At 44.0% G+C, this 27,500-nt stretch overlaps 17 non-coding genes and 1 pseudogene across 17 annotated transcripts; 3 read left to right on the top strand and 15 right to left on the bottom strand.

Moving 5' to 3' along the window:
* Positions 1–4,120: 4,120 nt before the first annotated feature.
* On the bottom strand, positions 4,121–4,239 carry LOC130394576 (5S ribosomal RNA). The gene has a single exon (XR_008897721.1). It is a non-coding gene; the product is annotated as a 5S ribosomal RNA (ribosomal RNA).
* A 3,531-nt stretch (positions 4,240–7,770) lies between these two features.
* Positions 7,771–7,889, bottom strand: LOC130401189 (5S ribosomal RNA). Its single transcript, XR_008903653.1, has one exon. It is a non-coding gene; the product is annotated as a 5S ribosomal RNA (ribosomal RNA).
* Positions 7,890–8,418: 529 nt separating this feature from the next.
* LOC130400378 (5S ribosomal RNA) lies at positions 8,419–8,537 on the bottom strand. Its single transcript, XR_008902855.1, has one exon. It is a non-coding gene; the product is annotated as a 5S ribosomal RNA (ribosomal RNA).
* A 529-nt stretch (positions 8,538–9,066) lies between these two features.
* LOC130400419 (5S ribosomal RNA) lies at positions 9,067–9,185 on the bottom strand. The gene has a single exon (XR_008902900.1). It is a non-coding gene; the product is annotated as a 5S ribosomal RNA (ribosomal RNA).
* Positions 9,186–9,696: 511 nt separating this feature from the next.
* LOC130401145 (5S ribosomal RNA) lies at positions 9,697–9,815 on the bottom strand. The gene has a single exon (XR_008903602.1). It is a non-coding gene; the product is annotated as a 5S ribosomal RNA (ribosomal RNA).
* Positions 9,816–10,344: 529 nt separating this feature from the next.
* Positions 10,345–10,463, bottom strand: LOC130394384 (5S ribosomal RNA). The gene has a single exon (XR_008897548.1). It is a non-coding gene; the product is annotated as a 5S ribosomal RNA (ribosomal RNA).
* Positions 10,464–10,984: 521 nt separating this feature from the next.
* On the bottom strand, positions 10,985–11,103 carry LOC130395155 (5S ribosomal RNA). Its single transcript, XR_008898243.1, has one exon. It is a non-coding gene; the product is annotated as a 5S ribosomal RNA (ribosomal RNA).
* Positions 11,104–11,624: 521 nt separating this feature from the next.
* Positions 11,625–11,743, bottom strand: LOC130394383 (5S ribosomal RNA). The gene has a single exon (XR_008897547.1). It is a non-coding gene; the product is annotated as a 5S ribosomal RNA (ribosomal RNA).
* A 521-nt stretch (positions 11,744–12,264) lies between these two features.
* On the bottom strand, positions 12,265–12,383 carry LOC130394647 (5S ribosomal RNA). The gene has a single exon (XR_008897785.1). It is a non-coding gene; the product is annotated as a 5S ribosomal RNA (ribosomal RNA).
* Positions 12,384–12,904: 521 nt separating this feature from the next.
* Positions 12,905–13,023, bottom strand: LOC130400376 (5S ribosomal RNA). The gene has a single exon (XR_008902854.1). It is a non-coding gene; the product is annotated as a 5S ribosomal RNA (ribosomal RNA).
* A 7,425-nt stretch (positions 13,024–20,448) lies between these two features.
* On the bottom strand, positions 20,449–20,567 carry LOC130399862 (5S ribosomal RNA). Its single transcript, XR_008902357.1, has one exon. It is a non-coding gene; the product is annotated as a 5S ribosomal RNA (ribosomal RNA).
* Positions 20,568–21,086: 519 nt separating this feature from the next.
* Positions 21,087–21,205, bottom strand: LOC130394640 (5S ribosomal RNA). The gene has a single exon (XR_008897778.1). It is a non-coding gene; the product is annotated as a 5S ribosomal RNA (ribosomal RNA).
* A 529-nt stretch (positions 21,206–21,734) lies between these two features.
* Positions 21,735–21,853, bottom strand: LOC130395081 (5S ribosomal RNA). Its single transcript, XR_008898178.1, has one exon. It is a non-coding gene; the product is annotated as a 5S ribosomal RNA (ribosomal RNA).
* A 660-nt stretch (positions 21,854–22,513) lies between these two features.
* Positions 22,514–22,633, bottom strand: LOC130394133 (5S ribosomal RNA). The gene has a single exon (XR_008897321.1). It is a non-coding gene; the product is annotated as a 5S ribosomal RNA (ribosomal RNA).
* Positions 22,634–23,152: 519 nt separating this feature from the next.
* On the bottom strand, positions 23,153–23,271 carry LOC130399826 (5S ribosomal RNA). The gene has a single exon (XR_008902323.1). It is a non-coding gene; the product is annotated as a 5S ribosomal RNA (ribosomal RNA).
* Positions 23,272–26,190: 2,919 nt separating this feature from the next.
* Positions 26,191–26,309, top strand: LOC130395431 (5S ribosomal RNA). Its single transcript, XR_008898488.1, has one exon. It is a non-coding gene; the product is annotated as a 5S ribosomal RNA (ribosomal RNA).
* Positions 26,310–26,828: 519 nt separating this feature from the next.
* Positions 26,829–26,947, top strand: LOC130395656 (5S ribosomal RNA). Its single transcript, XR_008898687.1, has one exon. It is a non-coding gene; the product is annotated as a 5S ribosomal RNA (ribosomal RNA).
* Positions 26,948–27,466: 519 nt separating this feature from the next.
* The window catches only part of LOC130396128 (5S ribosomal RNA), a 119-nt pseudogene continuing 85 nt past the window's right edge, over positions 27,467–27,500 (top strand).

Raw genomic sequence — 27,500 nt, 5'->3', positions numbered from 1 at the left:
TTCGGCACATTTAGTGGGATCAAATAATTCAAGTGAGGGGCCCTCTGTAGTGATCCTGATAAGATCCTCTGTGGTGGAGACATGCAAGCAGCTCCTCAAAGAGCTTTTGAGGCGTTTCTGCGCAGAGAAGCCCCGCTCACACTGTGCAGAAGAAATTGGGAGGACCAACAGTATGTCCACAAGGTGTAGGATGTTCTGTAAGAGTAATTTAAAAGGGACTCATAGTAACTGATCAAAAGAAATAACATACCAGAAATACCTCATTACAATTAAAGTACAACCTTCCAGATTTAAGTGCTGAAGTGTATGTTACCTTGTAGTCAGTTCTGTATGGCTCTTTGGTTGAAACTGTTTGCCATAAGCTGCTGTAGGACTTGTCCTTAAACGTGTAGCTGACATGGGTCTTCAAACTCTGCCATTCCCCTGGCAAAGCATCCATCTGACATCCAGAGCTAGAGAGAGAAAAACATAGGCTTGTCACTCATCTGTTTCATAATCTGGTAACCCATCAAATCCATGATATTAGACAGCAACGTGCCTTGTAAGGACATTACGAAAATGCTCCATTAGGGCCTCCAACTGATCGTTTCCATAATCAACCAGTTCATTGGTATTCTCAGGCCAGGTGTCGTGATGAAAGATTTTCATGCAATTCACTGCAGAGTAGTCTTCGGAGTCCTCATTGATGAGACTGCCGAATCTGGTGTTAATGGCTTCCACAGTGGTGGTGATGACAGAGGTGATGTTTCTCTGTAGCCTCTGCTGCATTCCTGTGACATCTCCCGAGAGTGGTACACCCTTTAAGAAAAAATTATGGAAAAAGAACAGAACATACCTAGTTATAGCATCCAGTAGCTTGTGCACACAACATGTACATTCAACCTACAGAATATTTCACACAGACATGTAAAAGACATGTGAGTTGATTACAAAAGAGTAGTAATAGATTAATTCTGATTAAGCTGTTGTACTACACTCACTATCCTGTATCCCTAACAAACCTGAAATGAGATCTCTTCCTGCCCTTGTAGACATTCCATGAACTGACATAGCATGCCCCCTCTGTGCGGTGTTTCCTGCATAGCCTGCAACACCATCACTGTCTTTCTCAGCGCTGAGATGGCTTGAGGAAGAATGAGGTCGTTCTTCTGGAGAACGCAACTGAGCGAGGCCAGTTCATTAAACACGTCAGCCAGGAAATGGCTAAATGCGCAGAAGTTAATCTCGTGCATTCCCTTCCTAATCTGAACAGGGGCAGTCAGAAAAAATACCTTGTTTAGATTTTAAGTGATATATCTCAAAATAAATCAGGTCACTTTCATAAGCAATGTGTACTATGGTTTTGTAAAACGTACCTTCTTTGCACGCCCTTGAATTTCAGCACTGGCTGCTGAGGAGGCAAGGTGGTCCATGTGGCGCAAAACAGCCGAATACTGACCACTGTCAGTTGACAGACTCCCTTCTTTTGCTGCACGAAGGAACACACTCAGTGCCCGGTGTACATGGGGAATCCACCTCGTCCCTTTCACGCTCGAAGGAGAGCAGACCCTCACACCTAGCTCTTCTCCAATCAGGTTCAGCTCACGCCTGGATTTAGGGCTCTGGTGGTACGTCTTCCACACAAGATGGAGAAGGTCATAGACTTTGGCCACCATTGTCTCATTGCGCTGCAGGTTGAGAATGGCCAACTCCAACCTAGACATTGACAACAAACACAGACAAATCTTATAGCAGTAGCCTATTACTAATGGACAAATGCATACAATCAACCATGACATTCTGTAATATAGTTAGGGCACAATGTATGTACATTCACCTGTGAGGCATGCAATGAATGGGAATTACATGCTGTCCGGCTGCCTGTTTGAGTAGAGCACTCACTCCCCTATGCACACCCATGTTGACTTTAGCACCATCTGCACCAAATGCGACACACTTGGCCTTCCAGTCGCATGTACCACGTCCAAGAGCATCAAATGCTGCATTGGTTCCAGCCAGGACACCTTAAGTAAAAAAAAAACAGAGTTATATTCCTTAAAGTAGCCTTTTTTTTAACAAGCAATTGTCCACATATTCATATTCTGTGTAATTTTGCATTAATTTCATTGATAATGTTAGCCTATAGGCCTAACTATTGTCGTAGACATGACATTCACATTTCAGTCCCCTTGTTTTATATTATTATTTTTTCCCCTTTACCATTGGACTTTATATAATACACCACCAATAAATACCTAAACTTAATATAAATATACACGTTTACATTATAAACATACACACGCACGCACACACCACCACCAATCATCATTGCATTTCAGAATAACTAGGAGAGCTAGGCCTATACGATTGGTGAAGAAGATAAATTGTGGGGCTGTGTGATTAATATAAAAACATAGAATTTCTTTGCCACTCACCTTGCGCATGAGCGTGTAAGAGAGCCTGTTGGCCGACGAGGCGGGTCACCGGTCTGCCATCCGCCACGAAGCGCACATACACAATCTCACACTCCGTGTTTGATATGTCCGTATCGCCATCTATCAGGACTGCGAGGTAACGGGCCGCTTGTAGCTGGGCAGCGAGAGTGTCTTTGATGCCTTCCGCTATTTGACCGACCATCTCAGCACATCTCACATCATTGTCATATGTGGGATTGATGTTTAATCCATTTTTATAGTGAAGGGCAATCATCGGTCCAAATTTAGTGAAGGCTATCTCTTCCTTTGCGATCACATACGCTATGTTAAATTTAACCTTCAGCTGCCGGAGCGCGTCCTGATTAGAGATAGCCACTTGTCTGCCAACGGCGGCTTCCACCGTGCCAGGGTTATTGGGCTGGGTGCGATTTATATATAAATCGCGACATCGAGAATGCCGAACGGACTCGCTGTGTTTTACCACAGCATCGCGTTTTAGATTAGGGTTCCCGGTTCTAAACAGAGAAGAGCCTGCCATTGCCGATGGGGCTTCCTTACAAAATTTACAGAACATTTTCATGTTCTCGGCATCATAAAGTAGCCAACCGAAATCCTTCAACCAGTCGGGGTTGAATTTGTAGACTTTATCGACTACAGTAACTTTCTCCACTCTAACCTTCTTCCTGGCGATTTCTTCCTCTTCCTCTCTTCCTCTGTTTGTTTGTGTTTTCCCATCATTCTTTTTGAAAAACGCAGTTATGCTTTGCATATTTTTTTTAGCTTATTAGTTACCGTTGTGTTTGTGCAATATCACATACAGAGAGAGGCGCTCGAGCAGCAATATCACATACAGCGGGAGGCGCGCCGCGCTCGAGCCACCACATACAGCGAGAGGCGCTCGAGCAGCAATCTAAGCAAAAATAGATCTCCGCTGAGCAGACTGTTGCCAAGCAACATATAAACAAAACACCATGCACGAAGAATGCGGAGAAAATTAGTTTGGTGAAAAGTCAGAGTGACGTTGTACGCTCATATCAGCGTTCCTGCAGAGCATGAAATAAAAAAAATAAAGTGCCGGAGAAGTCACTCGCACGCGTGCTCCTGTTTTGTTTTTCTCGTTCGCACGCTGAAATATTCACTCGCAAATGCGAGTGAAATGGGCGCACTGTAGAGCCCTGGCCGTAAGCAATTAGTGCAGGCGCAAAACCTGGTTTTATACAGTAGCACATAAGGAGTGAGAAAGCTGCTAAGGCTCGACGTTACACTTTTACAAAAACAATCATTAGTTAGATATAAACGGCAGTAATTGATTCAGTAGGACTCCTTATCCATGTAAACGATCATTGTGACATCTGAATTCATTAATTATCTGAAATACACTGCGTGTGCGTGTGATGTTAAATGTTTGAACCAAGGTTAACGGTTAAAGTGTCAGAGAATGGGTGGTGATTTTTTGACGTCCTCCCATGATCTGAAGTGAGCGTGCGTGTTTGTGTTGGTGAAAGTTTAAGAAATGTACAACTGTCGGTTCAGCTCTCTGGTGCTCCCTGCTGGCAGTATCACTATACTGTCCTCATGTTTCACAAAAACAGTTTTGAGAGACGTTGTCAGTTTTTGTATGTTGCTTAAATCCTCCAAAGCGGTTGGCAGTAAACATCAGGTCACGGTACGCCACGGAGTCAATGAGCTCGAGTTGAAAAAGAAAAAGCTTACAGCACCTGGTATACCTAGGCGGTCTCCCATCCAAGTACTAACCAGGCCCGACCCTGCTTAGCTTCCGAGATCAGACGAGATCGGGCATGTTCAGGGTGGTATGGCTGTAAGCAGTTAGTTCAGGCGCAAAACCAGGTTTTATACAGTAGCACATAAGGAGTGAGAAAGCTGCTGAGGCTCGACGTTACACTTTTACAAAAACAATCATTAGTTAGATATAAACGGCAGTAATTGATTCAGTAGGACTCCTTATCCATGTAAACGATCATTGTGACATCTGAATTCATTAATTATCTGAAATACACTGCGTGTGCGTGTGATGTTAAATGTTTGAACCAAGGTTAACGGTTAAAGTGTCAGAGAATGGGTGGTGATTTTTTGACGTCCTCCCATGATCTGAAGTGAGCGTGCGTGTTTGTGTTGGTGAAAGTTTAAGAAATGTACAACTGTCGTTTCAGCTCTCTGGTGCTCCCTGCTGGCAGTATCACTATACTGTCCTCATGTTTCACAAAAACAGATTTGAGAGACGTTGTCAGTTTTTGTATGTTGCTTAAATCCTCCAAAGCGGTTGGCAGTAAACATCAGGTCACGGTAGGTCACGGTAGGCCACGGAGGCAATGAGCTTGAGTTGAAAAAGGAAAAGCTTACAGCACCTGGTATTCCCAGGCGGTCTCCCATCCAAGTACTAACCCGGCCCGACCCTGCTTAGCTTCCGAGATCAGACGAGATCGGGCGTGTTTTTTTTTATTTTTTTTTATTTTTTTATTAAAATTCCGTATTTACAGTAATTTACAATCTTTTACGGTCATAACCAAACACAGTATGACACACAGAAGACATACAGACAGTTGATAATCACAAATGTACGCAACAATCATATAGAGAGGTTAACCCTAATCATACACAACAAACATTTGCGTCGGAGTGGTCTGCCAGGTCTTAACAAGCAGGAAAAACAATGCCCACACTACACACTAAATCCTAACGTCCCTGATTCCGTTACCATGACTAAAGTGCTGTTCCTAACAAAATACTTGTGAAAATCCTCCCCTTCCCATCATTCAGAACCTCCTTCACATTCCCAACCACATCCTCCTTTACAAGTATTGCCACACCACACGATCTTGCCGTCCCACAATTGACGAATAACAGTCCCCTCCATTTCTCCTTGATTTCTGGCATTTTAGCCTGTGTCCAGTTTGTTTCCTGCAGCACTAAAATATCGGATTTAAAATTGATTAACACCTCATCAAACTTCGCCATATTGTTAAAACCGTTGATATTAATTGATGTGAGTGTGACCATTGAAATCAAAAGACACAGAGTGGGTATTACTGTTAAAATCTTTTTTTTTTTTACGTACCCCTTTCTTTTTCAAGTTCCTCTGTTCCTCATCGGAATCAACCCCTCTCCTGCGTCTGACCCTGGGCGCCCTCTCCCTACAAACACCCAACGCCTCATTCCCAGACTTATTCTCCCTCTCCCTTCCATCAGCCAGTGTGGGGGGGGAAATTATAGGCGCCATACCACGCCAATGAGACGCGTCGGCTGTAGCCTCAATAGTCACAGCACAAGACCCCCAGGCTGCATCTTCCTCTACTGTAGGCCACCCGGGCGCCTGTAAAGAGAGGAGCCCCGCTTGAGAGCTCCTGCCCCCCCCCAACCCTGTGCCCCCATCTCCCCCTGATGCCGGGGCCATTGACACAACCAAATCCACTTCTAGGCTAGCCCCCGTGCCATGTCCCGCCTCGTTCCCCAACTGTCCAGACCCCCGCGGCACCTTGGCTACGCCCTCCGCTGGTGTAGGGTGCCCAGATGCCGGTAGAGAGGAAAGCTCTCCTTGAGAGCTTTGCCCCCCGGGCAACCCCATGCCCCCCACACCCGGGTCCATCAGCACAACCTGTAGCGACTGTCCAAGACTGTCTCCCCGTCAGACAGCTCCCCGTGCTCCATCTCCTCTTCCGCACACTCTTCCCCTCCACTTTCCTCACTCTCCAACGATACAGCCCTTGAGTCTGGGTCAACTGAGAGGGCACCCCCTCCCACCTGCTCCTCCTTACACACACAATTTCCCTTTCTATTACCACACTCTCTGCATTTAATCACAGCCACACACTCCCTTGCATAGTGTCCCTGCTTCCCGCACTTCCGACAGAGGAAGTCAGGACAGTCCCTCACTATATGTCCAGGCTGGATGCACAATCTACACACCTTTAATTGTCTGTCATGGATGACTCGGAAATATTCAGCACCCTTTTCAGTGTCAAAACGTGTGGACCAAGGCAAGGACCGTACTTCCTTGTTAAACTTCACCTTAACAAACCGTGTACCCTCACATATGGTCATCCCAGGCCACTTCCTCCTTGCAATCGGCGAAACTGCCTCCACACCCCAGTCCGCAAGCTTCTTCAGAATCTCCTCATCCGTAATGTACACTGGTAGACTCATAAAGGACACCACCATCTCATCTGCAGTCAAGTCTTTTGCGACGACGCTGGTCCCCCTTATCCTAAAGCCATCCAACAATCGCCTCTTCCCGTTGGGGTGATTCATCGTTACTTCATATTGGTTCAATGAGAGGTAGCGACATCCCAAGACCAATCCACATACACTCTGCATCGCCCTTAGCATCTCCATCATCGGGATTTTCTCCTCTCCCACAAGCTCCACAGCCACAGACAACTCCCTGCAGTAGCTCGGGCCACCATCCGCAACCTTGTCCTCCTTCTCTCTTGTTGCTCTCTCCGCAGTCACCGGTCTCCCGCCTAGTACGTCCTCCGATGTCCTCTTCGCCACACAACCACCATCCGTCACCGCAGCAGGAGCTGTGTTCCGTTCCATGCCGTCTTCCATTCGAGTTTTCGAAACCGCGTGAGACATCGAAAAAAAACCGAACTAAAGTATACTAATACTCCCCCAAACAGCAAGCTGTCGGGGGAATAAACGACTAGACGCAAACTAAAAACTAAACTAACCAAAAAAATATCTATAAATACTTGATTTACCACCAAAAGAATCCTCGCTCCAACACCGTCCTCCTCTCACCACTCAAGCACACCAAACACTTCCTCAATGGGCGTATCACTTCCTCAATGGGCGTGTTCAGGGTGGTATGGCCGTAAGCAATTAGTGCAGGCGCAAAACCAGGTTTTATACAGTAGCACATAAGGAGTGAGAAAGCTGCTGAGGCTCGACGTTACACTTTTACAAAAACAATCATTAGTTAGATATAAACGGCAGTAATTGATTCAGTAGGACTCCTTATCCATGTAAACGATCATTGTGACATCTGAATTCATTAATTATCTGAAATACACTGCGTGTGCGTGTGATGTTAAATGTTTGAACCAAGGTTAACGGTTAAAGTGTCAGAGAATGGGTGGTGATTTTTTGACGTCCTCCCATGATCTGAAGTGAGCGTGCGTGTTTGTGTTGGTGAAAGTTTAAGAAATGTACAACTGTCGGTTCAGCTCTCTGGTGCTCCCTGCTGGCAGTATCACTATACTGTCCTCATGTTTCACAAAAACAGTTTTGAGAGACGTTGTCAGTTTTTGTATGTTGCTTAAATCCTCCAAAGCGGTTGGCAGTAAACATCAGGTCACGGTACGCCACGGAGTCAATGAGCTCGAGTTGAAAAAGAAAAAGCTTACAGCACCTGGTATACCTAGGCGGTCTCCCATCCAAGTACTAACCAGGCCCGACCCTGCTTAGCTTCCGAGATCAGACGAGATCGGGCGTGTTCAGGGTGGTATGGCCGTAAGCAATTAGTGCAGGCGCAAAACCAGGTTTTATACAGTAGCACATAAGGAGTGAGAAAGCTGCTGAGGCTCGACGTTACACTTTTACAAAAACAATCATTAGTTAGATATAAACGGCAGTAATTGATTCAGTAGGACTCCTTATCCATGTAAACGATCATTGTGACATCTGAATTCATTAATTATCTGAAATACACTGCGTGTGCGTGTGATGTTAAATGTTTGAACCAAGGTTAACGGTTAAAGTGTCAGAGAATGGGTGGTGATTTTTTGACGTCCTCCCATGATCTGAAGTGAGCGTGCGTGTTTGTGTTGGTGAAAGTTTAAGAAATGTACAACTGTCGGTTCAGCTCTCTGGTGCTCCCTGCTGGCAGTATCACTATACTGTCCTCATGTTTCACAAAAATAGTTTTGAGAGACGTTGTCAGTCTTTGTATGTTGCTTAAATCCTCCAAAGCGGTTGGCAGTAAACATCAGGTCACGGTAGGTCACGGTAGGCCACGGAGGCAATGAGCTCGAGTTGAAAAAGGAAAAGCTTACAGCACCTGGTATTCCCAGGCGGTCTCCTATCCAAGTACTAACCAGGCCCGACCCTGCTTAGCTTCCGAGATCAGACGAGATCGGGCGTGTTCAGGGTGGTATGGCCGTAAGCAAATAGTACAAGCGCAAAACCAGGTTTTATACAGTAGCACATAAGGAGTGAGAAAGCTGCTGAGGCTCGACGTTACACTTTCACAAAAACAATCATTAGTTAGATATAAACGGCAGTAATTGATTCAGTAGGACTCCTTATCCATGTAAACGATCATTGTGACATCTGAATTCATTAATTATCTGAAATACACTGCGTGTGCGTGTGATGTTAAATGTTTGAACCAAGGTTAACGGTTAAAGTGTCAGAGAATGGGTGGTGATTTTTTGACGTCCTCCCATGATCTGAAGTGAGCGTGCGTGTTTGTGTTGGTGAAAGTTTAAGAAATGTACAACTGTCGTTTCAGCTCTCTGGTGCTCCCTGCTGGCAGTATCACTATACTGTCCTCATGTTTCACAAAAATAGTTTTGAGAGACGTTGTCAGTCTTTGTATGTTGCTTAAATCCTCCAAAGCGGTTGGCAGTAAACATCAGGTCACGGTAGGTCACGGTAGGCCACGGAGGCAATGAGCTCGAGTTGAAAAAGGAAAAGTTTACAGCACCTGGTATTCCCAGGCGGTCTCCCATCCAAGTACTAACCAGGCCCGACCCTGCTTAGCTTCCGAGATCCGACGAGATCGAGCGTGTTCAGGGTGGTATGGCCGTAAACAATTAGTGCAGGCGCAAAACCAGCTTTTATACAGTAGGAGTGAGAAAGCTGCTGAGGCTCGACGTTACACTTTTACAAAAACAATCATTAGTTGGATATAAACGGCAGTAATTGATTCAGTAGGACTCCTTATCCATGTAAACGATCATTGTGACATCTGAATTCATTAATTATCTGAAATACACTGCGTGTGCGTGTGATGTTAAATGTTTGAACCAAGGTTAACGGTTAAAGTGTCAGAGAATGGGTGGTGATTTTTTGACGTCCTCCCATGATCTGAAGTGAGCGTGCGTGTTTGTGTTGGTGAAAGTTTAAGAGATGTACAACTGTCGGTTCAGCTCTCTGGTGCTCCCTGCTGGCAGTATCACTATACTGTCCTCATGTTTCACAAAAACTGTTTTGAGAGACGTTGTCAGTTTTTGTATGTTGCTTAAATCCTCCAAAGCGGTTGGCAGTAAACATCAGGTCACGGTACGCCACGGAGTCAATGAGCTCGAGTTGATAAAGAAAATGCTTACAGCAACTGGTATTCCCAGGCGGTCTCCCATCCAAGTACTAACCAGGCCCGACCCTGCTTAGCTTCCGAGATCAGACGAGATCGGGCGTGTTCAGGGTGGTATGGCCGTAAGCAATTAGTGCAGGCGCAAAACCAGGTTTTATACAGTAGCACATAAGGAGTGAGAAAGCTGCTGAGGCTCGACGTTACACTTTTACAAAAACAATCATTAGTTAGATATAAACGGCAGTAATTGATTCAGTAGGACTCCTTATCCATGTAAACGATCAATGTGACATCTGAATTCATTAATTATCTGAAATACACTGCGTGTGCGTGTGATGTTAAATGTTTGAACCAAGGTTAATGGTTAAAGTGTCAGAGAATGGTTGGTGATTTTTTGACGTCCTCCCATGATCTGAAGTGAGCGTGCGTGTTTGTGTTGGTGAAAGTTTAAGAAATGTACAACTGTCGGTTCAGCTCTCTGGTGCTCCCTGCTGGCAGTATCACTATACTGTCCTCATGTTTCACAAAAATAGTTTTGAGAGACGTTGTCAGTCTTTGTATGTTGCTTAAATCCTCCAAAGCGGTTGGCAGTAAACATCAGGTCACGGTAGGTCACGGTAGGCCACGGAGGCAATGAGCTCGAGTTGAAAAAGGAAAAGTTTACAGCACCTGGTATTCCCAGGCGGTCTCCCATCCAAGTACTAACCAGGCCCGACCCTGCTTAGCTTCCGAGATCCGACGAGATCGAGCGTGTTCAGGGTGGTATGGCCATAAGCAATTAGTGTAGGCGCAAAACCAGCTTTTATACAGTAGGAGTGAGAAAGCTGCTGAGGCTCGACGTTACACTTTTACAAAAACAATCATTAGTTAGATATAAACGGCAGTAATTGATTCAGTAGGACTCCTTATCCATGTAAACGATCATTGTGACATCTGAATTCATTAATTATCTGAAATACACTGTGTGTGCGTGTGATGTTAAATGTTTGAACCAAGGTTAACGGTTAAAGTGTCAGAGAATGGGTTGTGATTTTTTGACGTCCTCCCATGATCTGAAGTGAGCGTGCGTGTTTGTGTTGGTGAAAGTTTAAGAAATGTACAACTGTCGGTTCAGCTCTCTGGTGCTCCCTGCTGGCAGTATCACTATACTGTCCTCATGTTTCACAAAAATAGTTTTGAGAGACGTTGTCAGTCTTTGTATGTTGCTTAAATCCTCCAAAGCGGTTGGCAGTAAACATCAGGTCACGGTAGGTCACGGTAGGCCACGGAGGCAATGAGCTCGAGTTGAAAAAGGAAAAGCTTACAGCACCTGGTATTCCCAGTCGGTCTCCTATCCAAGTACTAACCAGGCCCGACCCTGCTTAGCTTCCGAGATCCGACGAGATCGAGCGTGTTCAGGGTGGTATGGCCATAAGCAATTAGTGTAGGCGCAAAACCAGCTTTTATACAGTAGGAGTGAGAAAGCTGCTGAGGCTCGACGTTACACTTTTACAAAAACAATCATTAGTTGGATATAAACGGCAGTAATTGATTCAGTAGGACTCCTTATCCATGTAAACGATCATTGTGACATCTGAATTCATTAATTATCTGAAATACACTGCGTGTGCGTGTGATGTTAAATGTTTGAACCAAGGTTAACGGTTAAAGTGTCAGAGAATGGGTGGTGATTTTTTGACGTCCTCCCATGATCTGAAGTGAGCGTGCGTGTTTGTGTTGGTGAAAGTTTAAGAGATGTACAACTGTCGGTTCTGCTCTCTGGTGCTCCCTGCTGGCAGTATCACTATACTGTCCTCATGTTTCACAAAAATAGTTTTGAGAGACGTTGTCAGTCTTTGTATGTTGCTTAAATCCTCCAAAGCGGTTGGCAGTAAACATCAGGTCACGGTAGGTCACGGTAGGCCACGGAGGCAATGAGCTCGAGTTGAAAAAGGAAAAGTTTACAGCACCTGGTATTCCCAGGCGGTCTCCCATCCAAGTACTAACCAGGCCCGACCCTGCTTAGCTTCCGAGATCCGACGAGATCGAGCGTGTTCAGGGTGGTATGGCCATAAGCAATTAGTGTAGGCGCAAAACCAGCTTTTATACAGTAGGAGTGAGAAAGCTGCTGAGGCTCGACGTTACACTTTTACAAAAACAATCATTAGTTGGATATAAACGGCAGTAATTGATTCAGTAGGACTCCTTATCCATGTAAACGATCATTGTGACATCTGAATTCATTAATTATCTGAAATACACTGCGTGTGCGTGTGATGTTAAATGTTTGAACCAAGGTTAACGGTTAAAGTGTCAGAGAATGGGTGGTGATTTTTTGACGTCCTCCCATGATCTGAAGTGAGCGTGCGTGTTTGTGTTGGTGAAAGTTTAAGAGATGTACAACTGTCGGTTCTGCTCTCTGGTGCTCCCTGCTGGCAGTATCACTATACTGTCCTCATGTTTCACAAAAATAGTTTTGAGAGACGTTGTCAGTCTTTGTATGTTGCTTAAATCCTCCAAAGCGGTTGGCAGTAAACATCAGGTCACGGTAGGTCACGGTAGGCCACGGAGGCAATGAGCTCGAGTTGAAAAAGGAAAAGCTTACAGCACCTGGTATTCCCAGGCGGTCTCCTATCCAAGTACTAACCAGGCCCGACCCTGCTTAGCTTCCGAGATCCGACGAGATCGAGCGTGTTCAGGGTGGTATGGCCATAAGCAATTAGTGTAGGCGCAAAACCAGCTTTTATACAGTAGGAGTGAGAAAGCTGCTGAGGCTCGACGTTACACTTTTACAAAAACAATCATTAGTTAGATATAAACGGCAGTAATTGATTCAGTAGGACTCCTTATCCATGTAAACGATCATTGTGACATCTGAATTCATTAATTATCTGAAATACACTGCGTGTGCGTGTGATGTTAAATGTTTGAACCAAGGTTAACGGTTAAAGTGTCAGAGAATGGGTGGTGATTTTTTGACGTCCTCCCATGATCTGAAGTGAGCGTGCGTGTTTGTGTTGGTGAAAGTTTAAGAAATGTACAACTGTCGTTTCAGCTCTCTGGTGCTCCCTGCTGGCAGTATCACTATACTGTCCTCATGTTTCACAAAAATAGTTTTGAGAGACGTTGTCAGTCTTTCTATGTTGCTTAAATCCTCCAAAGCGGTTGGCAGTAAACATCAGGTCACGGTAGGTCACGGTAGGCCACGGAGGCAATGAGCTCGAGTTGAAAAAGGAAAAGCTTACAGCACCTGGTATTCCCAGGCGGTCTCCTATCCAAGTACTAACCAGGCCCGACCCTGCTTAGCTTCCGAGATCAGACGAGATCGGGCGTGTTCAGGGTGGTATGGCCGTAAGCAATTAGTGCAGGCGCAAAACCAGGTTTTATACAGTAGCACATAAGGAGTGAGAAAGCTGCTGAGGCTCGACGTTACACTTTTACAAAAACAATCATTAGTTAGATATAAACGGCAGTAATTGATTCAGTAGGACTCCTTATCCATGTAAACGATCATTGTGACATCTGAATTCATTAATTATCTGAAATACACTGCGTGTGCGTGTGATGTTAAATGTTTGAACCAAGGTTAACGGTTAAAGTGTCAGAGAATGGGTGGTGATTTTTTGGCGTCCTCCCATGATCTGGGCCCCGTTTCCCGAAAGCGTCGTTAGCCTAAGTGGATCGTGAAGTGCGTCGAAAGGGCATCGTAGTGTTTTCACCGCGTTTCCCGAAAGCATCGTGGGGAACGAACGTCTTGAAAACGCTCGTAGCTAACGAGTACTCCAGGGGTGCTCGTAGGTACTCGTAGGACGCTAAGAGCATCGTCAGCTATAGCCTCAGTGGCGACACCATCGGACATTCCGTCTATTGGATGCGTTTTATTAAAGCGCATTGCGCCTTTATGTTCTTAGTTTGGTAATTAATAAAGATTATGAATTAATTTATTAACAAAGATGTTAAAATGGCCAAAATAAAACGGGACAGTCCAGAAAATGTTTGCGCAGGCAGGGCACTCAAAATGTGTGAGAGAAAGTGGGGGCATTTGTGCAGACTGACATAGGCTACTCATAAAACGTAGCATAAAATAATGTAAAAAATAAAATAAAATTAAAAAAAAATAAAGAAATTAAAAATAAAGAAATAGAATAAATTATAAAAACCAAGCAAAGGAGCAGGCAAAAGGCTGGGATATGGTGGGGATTGGTCACGTTGACGGGAATGTTTATTGACATGTGGGAGGGTGGAGGGGGTTAAAAAAAGTCTCAATCACTCTTCGACGCGCATGAAAACCAGCCGCGTAGTTATGAGGGAGGCCGTCCTCACACCGATCTTCCTCGTCGTCATCGTCCTCAGCGTCCTCCGGTTCAAGCAATGCCACCCCAGCCTTAGCTGCAATGTTGTGCAACATAGCCGTCACACATATCACGGCGCATGACTTGGCCGGCGAAAACTGGAGCCCTCCGCCTGACCTGTGAAGGCATCTAAAGCGCAACTTCCACCTCCCGATCGTGCGCTCAACGATGCACCGGGCCAGACGGTGGGCTTCGTTGTATTCCTCATCAATACATACCTTACCCTATTTCCGGAGGGGCTTTTATAGCCAATCAAATTATCAATCAAGGAAACCCTTATGCGGAATCAGATTAAGTCGGCTCTCTTTGCTGCGTGATGAAGAGAAAGTTCTCTCACGGACACGTCGGACAGCGAAATATTTGATTTAATCTTAAAGCATGATCATGGGAAAAGTACTGGCAGCAAAAGTTACCAAGAACACATTCGATGAAACAATAGGTGAACAACATTCTTATAGGGAACGTTTCCATTGTGGGTAGGGAGTGGGAGTGACCTAAGGCCAAGTTAATTTGCAATACAACGGGTGGTTATTGGACATGTCTGCAGGTTTGCAAGACATGGTGGCTGTAAATAGTTTACACAACAAAGAAGTCAGTCGATTGGCCTGGTCAAAAAACCAGACTTACTGGTTCCAGTGGGAACTTGAATACGAATTAACTTAACCTCTCTCAGTTTTAAGAGAGGAAGGGATTTGTTTTAAGTTACAGGGAGAATGTATACAGTTTCTTCTAATGTAATAATTATATAAACAAGGTTAATATAATTTGTATGTGATTGTATATTTATAGTTATGATTGATATTTCCACGACAGTTCCTCCCTTTTTGATCATAAGATCAACACTTATTACAGGTAGTATATTATGGTACAGGATTACAAATGATGGTGAAACAAGTTAAAACACAGAATAATAGGAACAAAATTCAAAGAAATTAGTAAAAATCAATCATTAATAAAGTAATCAATATGTACATTTGTAAAATTTGCAAATTCAAAGAAATTAGTAAAAGTAAATGATCAATATGTACATTAGTAAAATTTATGTCGAGCATGTTAGGTCACTCATTTTTCATTTGGTAACTCTTCATTGGAGTAAGTGGCCCATTCTTGGTGGTGTTGAAGTGGGTTTGAGCTGCAGCAAGTGGGCTTGCAAACTGGTTGTGTGATGATGTGGTTAGCTGGGGTTCCGCTATGGTTGGGAGTCGGTCGTTGTTGCTGGTGGTTGCATTGGTCTGCTGGGCTCATCAGGAGTATTATGCAGATCGCGGTAGAGGTGGTCCATTCGAGGTGTTGGTGTTTTTCTCTTCGGGAGGTGCTGGGCGGCATCGGCTTGCATGGATCCATTCTGGTTTTCCTTGGAGTTTGACTGCAGCCCTCGTGGTCAGTTACACCTGGATTGGTCCTTGCCATCTGGGGAGGAGAACATTTGGGTTAAGTGACTTTAACATGATCATATCACTAGGATAAAAACCATGGGTAGGGCTGTCAGATGGTATTGGAATGGAGAAAAACGCTTAGCACAGATCAATTACTGTGTAATGTGTGGAATCTGAAGGGATTGATGACAGTATTGTATGTGTGTCTGGTACTATGGGTGTGATAGGAACAACGCAATTGTGGACTGCTCTCAAATCTTGTACAGATCTCTATTCATCTGGTCTCCCTGGCTTCGGGAGGGGCAATATGGGTGTGTTACAAGGACTAGTAGTTGTTTCCTTTAGAATACCTTGAGATAAAAGAGAAGTTATTACCGGCTGAATTCTATCTAATGCTTCGGGGGACAAACGATATTGTCGAGTACAAGTCAAAGTAGCATCTGACTTTAATGTAACTTTAAGAGATGGTGAAGAGGTTACAAATCCTGCATGATTTTTATGCATGGCCCATAATTTAGATGGTACCTGCGATAAACTCTGGGGTGAACTGTAACAGGAGAGGTGGGAGAGATTAAAAACTTCTGTTCCAATGTGACATGTGATACAATAGTGGGAACCGGCTTTGATATTGTTTCACTCGCAATGCCAGCAATACCAACCGTTTTCAATGTTTGGTTACTTTCTTGTAAAATACCAGTTTTGTTAATAGTTGATACTGTAGCACCAGAATCGACAAGAAATTCAAAATGGTTTTGTCCTACCTGCACGGAGCATTTTGGATTTTCGGTGGGGGTGGAAGACAGTTGAAGAAGCGTTGCCTGGATCCTTGTTTCCTTCTCCAAGGGGTCCTAGTAATGATTATACTCACCTGGGCGTTGTAGCGGGTTCTTCATGGTGTGGGGGGCGCTGACTGGTTCCATGGGCGGGGCCGACGGTTTGGCCTCGTCTCTGTGTTTCTTTCTGCAATATTTCTCCCGATGACCTATCTTTTTGCAGTAAAAACATCTGGAGGGTTCTTTAACGAGTTGACGTTGGCTCCATACACAAAGTGTAGCGAGGGCGGTTTTGTCTTTTATGTTGTTTTGGGCTGTTTTAATAGCGTCTACTTCTGCGGCTGTTAACTCTATTTCAGTCATTAATTTATCAACATGTTCTGCATTACTAGTTGCTGTTTTGTTCAACAGAGTTGTTCTATACACTTCTGTCCAATCTGGGTTGATTTGCATCGTTATTTTGAAAATGTTAGACGCGATTTCTGGAGTTACTTCTTGTTTAACTGGTTTTGGTATTGGGTGTCGTTTTGCCGTGCGAATCCATGCATCTAAACAATTCTGTGTGTAATTAAAATCCCAATTCGGATCTGGTCCAGACGTTATTGTTTCTTTTAATTCTTGTAGTTTGCAAGAATCAAAAGAACCACCTATTGGCCAACAGCCATCTGTCCATTCGTAGGCCTACACATCATAAGTAAATGGAAAGACCGAGTATACGCCTTCTTCTCTCAAGACTATATCTGCGGGGGATCTTGGTGGCACTATAGGATCGTTTTTTGTTTTTTGTTTTTTTTTACCATAGCGGGTTCTTACCAGGTCCGCTCTTTTTTTTAATTTGCTTAGATACCGTTATTGTCACCTTAGCGTCCCGTTTTGATGAATGGGCGCTCATTTTACTCTTTATGACTGTGGGAGTCAGACGTTCTTTTGGAAAGAAAACACAAACAAATTAATACGAATAAAGGAATACACACACAGCTGATACAACAGATAGGGATATACGAAACAAAATACGATCACTTTTGTTATAGTTTTACGTCATGAATTCTTTAATGCTAAAAGTAGGCTATGTTAATGTTATTTAATAATTTTAAAACATGTGGAACTCAACGTAAATGGAGACCACAGATCTGTTTGATAAAGAAACAAAGAAATGTTATCTAACTGAATGATATTAATATATTTTGTACAAATTTGTAAATCAGAGTAAAGTCAATGTCTCAAAGGAGCCCGATTAATTTATTTCTATGTTAGTTTCAGGGTACTCACTCGTGGTTTATCAATCAAACCTGTTTGAAGAATAAACTTTTGTGGAGTTCAATTGTCCTCTGGCTCTCGATCAGTGTCCTGAACTGCTAAGTTTTTCGGGTATTCGTTCCTTGGGCATTGCTATTTATCTGAAAAAAAATCTATACGATCTCTCAGATCATATTAATACAACTCAGCAGTAAATCTATTACAATCGCATTCAAATACATTTCGAATTTCGGGACGGCGTAAAACTGCTTCTCCAGCGCTGTGGAAAGAAGAAGGGTCTACAAGAGGTTGTAGACAACATGAAAGCAAAGCATGGAAAGAAAGGATAGAAATACGGCGCGAAAAATACATAACATAACAATTGGGATGAGACACAACGATGTTCTTTATATATTTTTTCTTTTCACAACCGAGGGGGGCCTATTCCCTCAATTGTTTCAGTGCCATACTTACCTGCTGGCACTGTTTGCGTCCGTAAAGGCCGGACGTTATTTTTCTATTATATTTAGTTTTACCACTCGTCCACTTTTCTGAAAAAAAAATAAGTTTAGTAACATGACAAGAAAAGTTGAACAGTGGTTAATTCAAATTTTTCGCCGTCGTTGGTGTCTTTAGGTTGGGAGGCTCCTCTATTTTATGTACATTTCATTCAGGTTCAAACAACATGAGGCCACTCAATTCATCCTACTTGGTTTTCCTGCGGGCGCAATCATCAGCCCTATTTGAAATAGATCGCTGTCTATTCATCATACCTTTGAACCGTTTCTGTCAGTGCAGAAACGGTGCAAAGGTCCGGGTCAAAATTAAATAACTTCTTCCCGTGGGTGCAATTATCAGCCCTATTTGAAATAGATCTCTATCTATTCATCATACCAGTGAAAGGTCTGTCAGTACAGAAACGTTCAAAGGTCCGAGGTCAGAATTGCATAACTTCCGAGGGACGTACATTACCCATTCATGTGAGGTCCAAGCAAATGCATTCACTGGTTGGCCGTATGTGGGGTCCCAAACTGTTTTATTACTGGGCTTACTGAATGGGTTCTACTTGGGATGCACATTCATTTGTAACACACCAACGTAACTCTTGTAATGTACGTAGTTCTTAGGAGGGTTGCTACCCTTACTGAGAGTAATCAAAACGTTCTCCGCCAACATTCCTGCATTCGTCACATAACAAGAGTTAATCTGCAGAGCGAAATCTTGCTAACGATTCGCACGGCACAAGCTTTCCATTCGTAGTAACAGTCTACTACTGGCCGATCATTGATGCCTACGTAGTACGGATTATCAATTCGTAGGGATTCCTAATTCTTGGATATTTTAGCAAAAAATATCAGACAGAGCCTCCGCCTAAATAAGAATTTAAATGAAACCTCATGCTTTTAGATCGATTTTCCCGTGGGTGCAATCATCAGCCCTATTTGAAATAGATCTCTGTCTATTCATCATACCTTTGAACCGTTTCTGTCAGTGCAGAAACGGTGCAAAGGTCCGGGTCAAAATTAAATAACTTCTTCCCGTGGGTGCAATTATCAGCCCTATTTGAAATAGATCTCTATCTATTCATCATACCAAAGGCAGGCAACTATGTCCACTTATCCACTCTTTAGCTGAATAGTTGTTTTAGTGCTAATCGCCTCCAAAGGTCCAGGTCAGATCCTAATCACATGTGTTTATCTATTTTCCAAATTCCGGATCCCGTCAGAGGGTCAGAATGGCAAGATAGTCATTCAAAAGAAACATAACTTACCAGTCTGATGATCTCATATTGGGATCCTGCCGACAACGCCATTTGATGAAGAGAAAGTTCTCTCACGGACACGTCGGACAGCGAAATATTTGATTTAATCTTAAAGCATGATCATGGGAAAAGTACTGGCAGCAAAAGTTACCAAGAACACATTCGATGAAACAATAGGCGAACAACATTCTTATAGGGAACGTTTCCATTGTGGGTAGGGAGTGGGAGTGACCTAAGGCCAAGTTAATTTGCAATACAACGGGTGGTTATTGGACATGTCTGCAGGTTTGCAAGACATGGTGGCTGTAAATAGTTTACACAACAAAGAAGTCAGTCGATTGGCCTGGTCAAAAAACCAGACTTACTGGTTCCAGTGGGAACTTGAATACGAATTAACTTAACCTCTCTCAGTTTTAAGAGAGGAAGGGATTTGTTTTAAGTTACAGGGAGAATGTATACAGTTTCTTCTAATGTAATAATTATATAAACAAGGTTAATATAATTTGTATGTGATTGTATATTTATAGTTATGATTGATATTTCCACGACACTGCGCAAAGCATGCAGAAATCAGCCCATTAAGATAAATGTAGTTGTCACACAAGCTATTTTGAATTTTTTGTCATATGGAATTATTTCAGGGGGGAAAATGCCGTGAAACGCACAGTGCATTCAGGATTAGGACTGATATATGTCGGTTTCAGCCTAATCAATTGTGTTTTAATGTCTTTAGCATTCATATAATTGCAGTCTATTTTTTTCGTAGGCTACTCTGCTGTTGTCCTTGATGGGGATATATTTTAACCCTTTTTAACACAATTTTCCTGCGACATTCCTGCGTCTCCCCCTCCTACGGAGCCCATTTCAGCACCGTGTCAGTAGACAGTTACAATCCTACGACGTCGTGAGTGCAGCGAATGCGCGTTCACGTTAAGAGGAGTTTCGGGAAACGCTCCAAAGAAATTATCGATGGATCGCAAGATCCATCGGGAGAATGATCGTACGAGCGAAGATCCATCGTTATCGGGAAACGGGGCCCTGAAGTGAGCGTGCGTGTTTGTGTTGGTGAAAGTTTAAGAAATGTACAACTGTCGTTTCAGCTCTCTGGTGCTCCCTGCTGGCAGTATCACTATACTGTCCTCATGTTTCACAAAAATAGTTTTGAGAGACGTTGTCAGTCTTTGTATGTTGCTTAAATCCTCCAAAGCGGTTGGCAGTAAACATCAGGTCACGGTAGGTCACGGTAGGCCACGGAGGCAATGAGCTCGAGTTGAAAAAGGAAAAGCTTACAGCACCTGGTATTCCCAGGCGGTCTCCCATCCAAGTACTAACCAGGCCCGACCCTGCTTAGCTTCCGAGATCAGACGAGATCGGGCATGTTCAGGGTGGTATGGCCGTAAGCAATTAGTGCAGGCGCAAAACCAGGTTTTATACAGTAGCACATAAGGAGTGAGAAAGCTGCTGAGGCTCGACGTTACACTTTTACAGAAACAATCATTAGTTAGATATAAACGGCAGTAATTGATTCAGTAGGACTCCTTATCCATGTAAACGATCATTGTGACATCTGAATTCATTAATTATCTGAAATACACTGCGTGTGCGTGTGATGTTAAATGTTTGAACCAAGGTTAACGGTTAAAGTGTCAGAGAATGGGTGGTGATTTTTTGACGTCCTCCCATGATCTGAAGTGAAAGTGCGTGTTTGTGTTGGTGAAAGTTTAAGAAATGTACAACTGTCGGTTCAGCTCTCTGGTGCTCCCTGCTGGCAGTATCACTATACTGTCCTCATGTTTCACAAAAACAGTTTTGAGAGACGTTGTCAGTTTTTGTATGTTGCTTCAGTCCTCCAAAGCGGTTGGCAGTAAACATCAGGTCACTGTACGCCACGGAGGCAATGAGCTCGAGTTGAAAAAGAAAAACATTACAGCACCTGGTATTCCCAGGCGATCTCCCATCCAAGTACTAACCAGGCCCGACCCTGCTTAGCTTCCGAGATCAGACGAGATCGGGCGTGTTCAGGGTGGTATGGCCGTAAGCAATTAGTGCAGGCGCAAAACCAGGTTTTATACAGTAGCACATAAGGAGTGAGAAAGCTGCAGAGGCTCGACGTTACACTTTTACAAAAACAATCATTAGTTAGATATAAACGGCAGTAATTGATTCAGTAGGACTCCTTATCCATGTAAACGATCATTGTGACATCTGAATTCATTAATTATCTGAAATACACTGCGTGTGCGTGTGATGTTAAATGTTTGAACCAAGGTTAACGGTTAAAGTGTCAGAGAATGGGTGGTGATTTTTTGATGTCCTCCCATGATCTGAAGTGAGCGTGCGTGTTTGTGTTGGTGAAAGTTTAAGAAATGTACAACTGTCGTTTCAGCTCTCTGGTGCTCCCTGCTGGCAGTATCACTATACTGTCCTCATGTTTCACAAAAATAGTTTTGAGAGACGTTGTCAGTCTTTGTATGTTGCTTAAATCCTCCAAAGCGGTTGGCAGTAAACATCAGGTCACGGTAGGTCACGGTAGGCCACGGAGGCAATGAGCTCGAGTTGAAAAAGGAAAAGCTTACAGCACCTGGTATTCCCAGGCTGTCTCCCGACCAAGTACTAACCAGGCCCGACCCTGCTTAGCTTCCGAGATCAGACGAGATCGGGCGTGTTCAGGGTGGTATGGCCGTAAGCAATTAGTGCAGGCGCAAAACCAGGTTTTATACAGTAGCACATAAGGAGTGAGAAAGCTGCAGAGGCTCGACGTTACACTTTTACAAAAACAATCATTAGTTAGATATAAACGGCAGTAATTGATTCAGTAGGACTCCTTATCCATGTAAACGATCATTGTGACATCTGAATTCATTAATTATCTGAAATACACTGCGTGTGCGTGTGATGTTAAATGTTTGAACCAAGGTTAACGGTTAAAGTGTCAGAGAATGGGTGGTGATTTTTTGACGTCCTCCCATGATCTGAAGTGAGCGTGCGTGATTGTGTTGGTGAAAGTTTAAGAAATGTACAACTGTCGTTTCAGCTCTCTGGTGCTCCCTGCTGGCAGTATCACTATACTGTCGTCATGTTTCACAAAAATAGTTTTGAGAGACGTTGTCAGTCTTTGTATGTTGCTTAAATCCTCCAAAGCGGTTGGCAGTAAACATCAGGTCACGGTAGGTCACGGTAGGCCACGGAGGCAATGAGCTCGAGTTGAAAAAGGAAAATATTACAGCACCTGGTATTCCCAGGCAGACTCCCATCCAAGTACTAACCAGGCCCGACCCTGCTTAGCTTCCGTGAACAGACGAGATCGGGCGTGTTTTTTGTTTTTTTTCTTTTGGTGACACCCGTCACTACTTACAGCAACCTGGGCTTCTGAGGAGGTCTCCCATCCAAGTACTAACCAGGCCCGACCCTGCTTAGCTTCCGAGATCAGACGAGATCGGGCGTGTTCAGGGTGGTATGGCCGTAAGCAATTAGTGCAGGCGCAAAACCAGGTTTTATACAGTAGCACATAAGGAGTGAGAAAGCTGCTGAGGCTCGACGTTACACTTTTACAAAAACAATCATTAGTTAGATATAAACGGCAGTAATTGATTCAGTAGGACTCCTTATCCATGTAAACGATCATTGTGACATCTGAATTCATTAATTATCTGAAATACACTGCGTGTGCGTGTGATGTTAAATGTTTGAACCAAGGTTAACGGTTAAAGTGTCAGAGAATGGGTGGTGATTTTTTGACGTCCTCCCATGATCTGAAGTGAGCGTGCGTGTTTGTGTTGGTGAAAGTTTAAGAAATGTACAACTGTCGGTTCAGCTCTCTGGTGCTCCCTGCTGGCAGTATCACTATACTGTCCTCATGTTTCACAAAAACAGTTTTGAGAGACGTTGTCAGTTTTTGTATGTTGCTTAAATCCTCCAAAGCGGTTGGCAGTAAACATCAGGTCACGGTACGCCACGGAGTCAATGAGCTCGAGTTGAAAAAGAAAATGCTTACAGCACCTGGTATTCCCAGACGGTCTCCCATCCAAGTACTAACCAGGCCCGACCCTGCTTAGCTTCCGAGATCAGACGAGATCGGGCGTGTTCAGGGTGGTATGGCCGTAAGCAAATAGTGCAGGCGCAAAACAAGGTTTTATACAGTAGCACATAAGGAGTGAGAAAGCTGCTGAGGCTCGACGTTACACTTTTACAAAAACAATCATTAGTTAGATATAAACGGCAGTAATTGATTCAGTAGGACTCCTTATCCATGTAAACGATCATTGTGACATCTGAATTCATTAATTATCTGAAATACACTGCGTGTGCGTGTGATGTTAAATGTTTGAACCAAGGTTAACGGTTAAAGTGTCAGAGAATGGGTGGTGATTTTTTGACGTCCTCCCATGATCTGAAGTGAGCGTGCGTGTTTGTGTTGGTGAAAGTTTAAGAAATGTACAACTGTCGTTTCAGCTCTCTGGTGCTCCCTGCTGGCAGTATCACTATACTGTCCTCATGTTTCACAAAAATAGTTTTGAGAGACGTTGTCAGTCTTTGTATGTTGCTTAAATCCTCCAAAGCGGTTGGCAGTAAACATCAGGGGTCTCATTTATAAAACTGTGCGTGGGATCGTTACTAAAAATGTGCGTACGCCCAGAAGCCAAGTTTTGCGTGCGCCAAAAAATATTCGGATTTATAAAACACTGCGTACGCACACCTGTACGCAATCTTTGCTTTATAAATCACATACTGACTACAATTGTGCGCAGCTGAATCAGCTTCACGTTCCGCCCTCTACACGCCCCTTTTTAACCATAAATGGTCAATGCAAATGACCTCATGAATGCGATCTGCATATAAAACAGACTCAGATGCCGGTATTATGTCTTGTTGGAAACAATGGCAGAAGTACTGAGAAAATCCAAAAAGCGAAATTTCACGGAGGTTGAAGTGGAGACACTTGTGGGTGAGATGGAGGCCCGAAAGGTAGTTTTGTTCGGCGGTCACGGGATTGGGATCGCCAACAACAAAAAGCAGAGTGAGTGGCAACATGTTGCTGCAGCAGTGAACTCTGTCAGTAGCACGGAGCGCACTTTCCCAGAATTAAAAATAGAAGTGGTCTGACATAGAGTTACATATTTTTATGTAGCCTACCAATAAATCGTTATGGTCCCTAAATACCCTCTCCCTCCGAATCCTGCCATTTTAATGGTCCGCCAGAAGTGCCATATGGTGCAGCATTGTACGGCGCTCACCTCTGTATTTATAGGGTTACGGTAATAAGACTGACGAGAACGCCTTGGATAATCAGTTTGTAATCACCCACGTAAAATGTTCTTGAACATAACCCCTTTTTAATGCCTGATTTGTCATGAAAAGCATCAAGAGTAACGGACAACGATTGTGATGAGGAGTGTGGCTTGGTTTTTCACACTTGATTTAATTGACATTTGATTATGTGTTTACAGTCTCATCTCATCTCGTTTTCGTCCGCTTATCCGGGGTCGGGTCGCGGGGGGAGCAGCTCAAGCAGGGGGCCCCAGACTTCCCTTTCCCGGGCCACATTGAGCAGCTCTGACGGGGGGATCCCGAGGCGTTCCCAGGCCAGTGTTGAGACATAATCTCTCCACCTAGTCCTGGGTCTTCCCCGAGGTCTCCTCCCCACTGGACGTGCCTGAAACACCTCCCAAGGAAGGCGCCCAGTGGGCATCCTTACCAGATGCCCGAACCACCTCAGCTGACTCCTTTCTAAGTAAAGGAGCAGCGGCTCTAATCCGAGTTCCTCACGGATGGCTGAACTTCTCACCCTATCCCTAAGGGAGACGCCAGCCACCCTTCTGAGAAAACTCATCTCGGCCGCTTGTACCCGCGATCTCGTCCTTTCGGTCATCACCGAGCCCTCATGACCATAGGTGAGGATAGGAACGAAGATCGACCGGTAGATCGAGAGCTTTGCCTTGCGGCTCAGCTCTCTTTTCGTTACAACGGTGAGGTAAAGCGAACGCAATACCGCCCCCGCTGCTCCGATTCTCCGGCCAATCTCACGCTCCATAGTACCCTCACTCGCGAACAAGACCCCGGATTACAGATGTTTACAGTGTCACATAAAAATATGATGTTATTGACACATGTTGGACAGATGCTCTATTCCATGCAGTCGCGCCGTAAGTGGACAGTATGGTGGAGTAACGGGATTAAATATAGAGAATTTCTTTTTATTTCTATTCTAAGGAGATATTTCTGGAGTTATAACTGAGAAATAACGCAGTGGACTTAAATTATTCTGATTAGGATTTAACGCATGATACGGGTTGAAATTAAATTGATGAAGGGCGATGATAAAACATCGTTCTTCTCACTCTGCAATTCTTCGGTCTGACTTCAGTTCACCACCACACCGTCTGTGTCGCCAATTCTCCTTTTCCTCCAAACCATGCGTACGCATGGGTCAGAGTTTGCTTAGGGCTGCGCACATTTTCCCGTCAAGTTGGTTTTTTATAGATCACAACCTTGGCGTGAAATGTCACGTACGCAACTTTCAGCCCCGTTTTGTGCGTACGCAACGGTTATAAATGAGACCCCTGATGTTTACTGCCAACCACTTTGGAGGATTTAAGCAACATACAAAGACTGACAACGTCTCTCAAAACTATTTTTGTGAAACATGAGGACAGTATAGTGATACTGCCAGCAGGGAGCACCAGAGAGCTGAACCGACAGTTGTACATTTCTTAAACTTTCACCAACACAAACACGCACGCTCACTTCAGATCATGGGAGGACGTCAAAAAATCACAACCCATTCTCTGACACTTTAACCGTTAACCTTGGTTCAAACATTTAACATCACACGCACACACAGTGTATTTCAGATAATTAATGAATTCAGATGTCACAATGATCGTTTACATGGATAAGGAGTCCTACTGAATCAATTACTGCCGTTTATATCTAACTAATGATTGTTTTTGTAAAAGTGTAACGTCGAGCCTCAGCAGCTTTCTCACTCCTACTGTATAAAACCTGGTTTTGCGCCTGCATTAATTGCTTACGGCCATACCACCCTGAACATGCACGATCTCGTCTGATCTCGGAAGCTAAGCAGGGTCGGGCCTGGTTTGTACTTGGATGGGAGACCGCCTGGGAATACCAGGTGCAGTAAGCATTTTCTTTTTCAACTCGAGCTCATTGCCTCCGTGGCCTACCGTGACCTGATGTTTACTGCCAACCGCTTTGGAGGATTTAAGCAACATACAAAGACTGACAACGTCTCTCAAAACTATTTTTGTGAAACACGAGGACAGTATAGTGATACTGCCAGCAGGGTGCACCAGAGAGCTGAAACGACAGTTGTACATTTCTTAAACTTTCACCAACACAAACACGCACGCTCACTTCAGATCATGGGAGGACGTCCAAAAATCACCACCCATTCTCTGACACTTTAACCGTTAACCTTGGTTCAAACATTTAACATCACACGCACACGCAGTGTATTTCAGAGAATTAATGAATTCAGATGTCACAATGATCGTTTACATGGATAAGGAGTCCTACTGAATCAATTACTGCCGTTTATATCTAACTAATGATTGTTTTTGTAAAAGTGTAACGTCGAGCCTCAGCAGGTTTCTCACTCCTTATGTGCTACTGTATAAAACCTGGTTTTGCGCCAGCACTATTTGCTTACGGCCATGCCACCCTGAACACGCCCGATCTTGTCTGATCTCGGTAGCTAAGCAGGGTCGGGCCTGGTTAGTATTTGGATGGGAGACCGCCTGGGAATACCAGGTGCAGTAAGCTTTTTCTTTTTCAACTCGAGCTCATTGCCTCCGTGGCCTACCGTGACCTGATGTTTACTGCCAACCGCTTTGGAGGATTTAAGCAACATACAAAGACTGACAACGTCTCTCAAAACTATTTTTGTGAAACACGAGGACAGTATAGTGATACTGCCAGCAGGGAGCACCAGAGAGCTGAAACGACAGTTGTACATTTCTTAAACTTTCACCAACACAAACACGCACGCTCACTTCAGATCATGGGAGGACGTCCAAAAATCACCACCCATTCTCTGACACTTTAACCGTTAACCTTGGTTCAAACATTTAACATCACACGCACACGCAGTGTATTTCAGAGAAATAATGAATTCAGATGTCACAATGATCGTTTACATGGATAAGGAGTCCTACTGAATCAATTACTGCCGTTTATATCTAACTAATGATTGTTTTTGTAAAAGTGTAACGTCGAGCCTCAGCAGGTTTCTCACTCCTTATGTGCTTCTGTATAAAACCTGGTTTTGCGCCAGCACTAATTGATTACGGCCATACCACCCTGAACACGCCCGATC

This window comes from Gadus chalcogrammus, chromosome 12, assembly GCF_026213295.1.
Source record: "Gadus chalcogrammus isolate NIFS_2021 chromosome 12, NIFS_Gcha_1.0, whole genome shotgun sequence".
Lineage (NCBI taxonomy): Eukaryota > Metazoa > Chordata > Actinopteri > Gadiformes > Gadidae > Gadus > Gadus chalcogrammus.
Note: the sequence above shows the minus strand (reverse complement) of the source record. Positions and strands in the feature narration are given on the sequence as shown.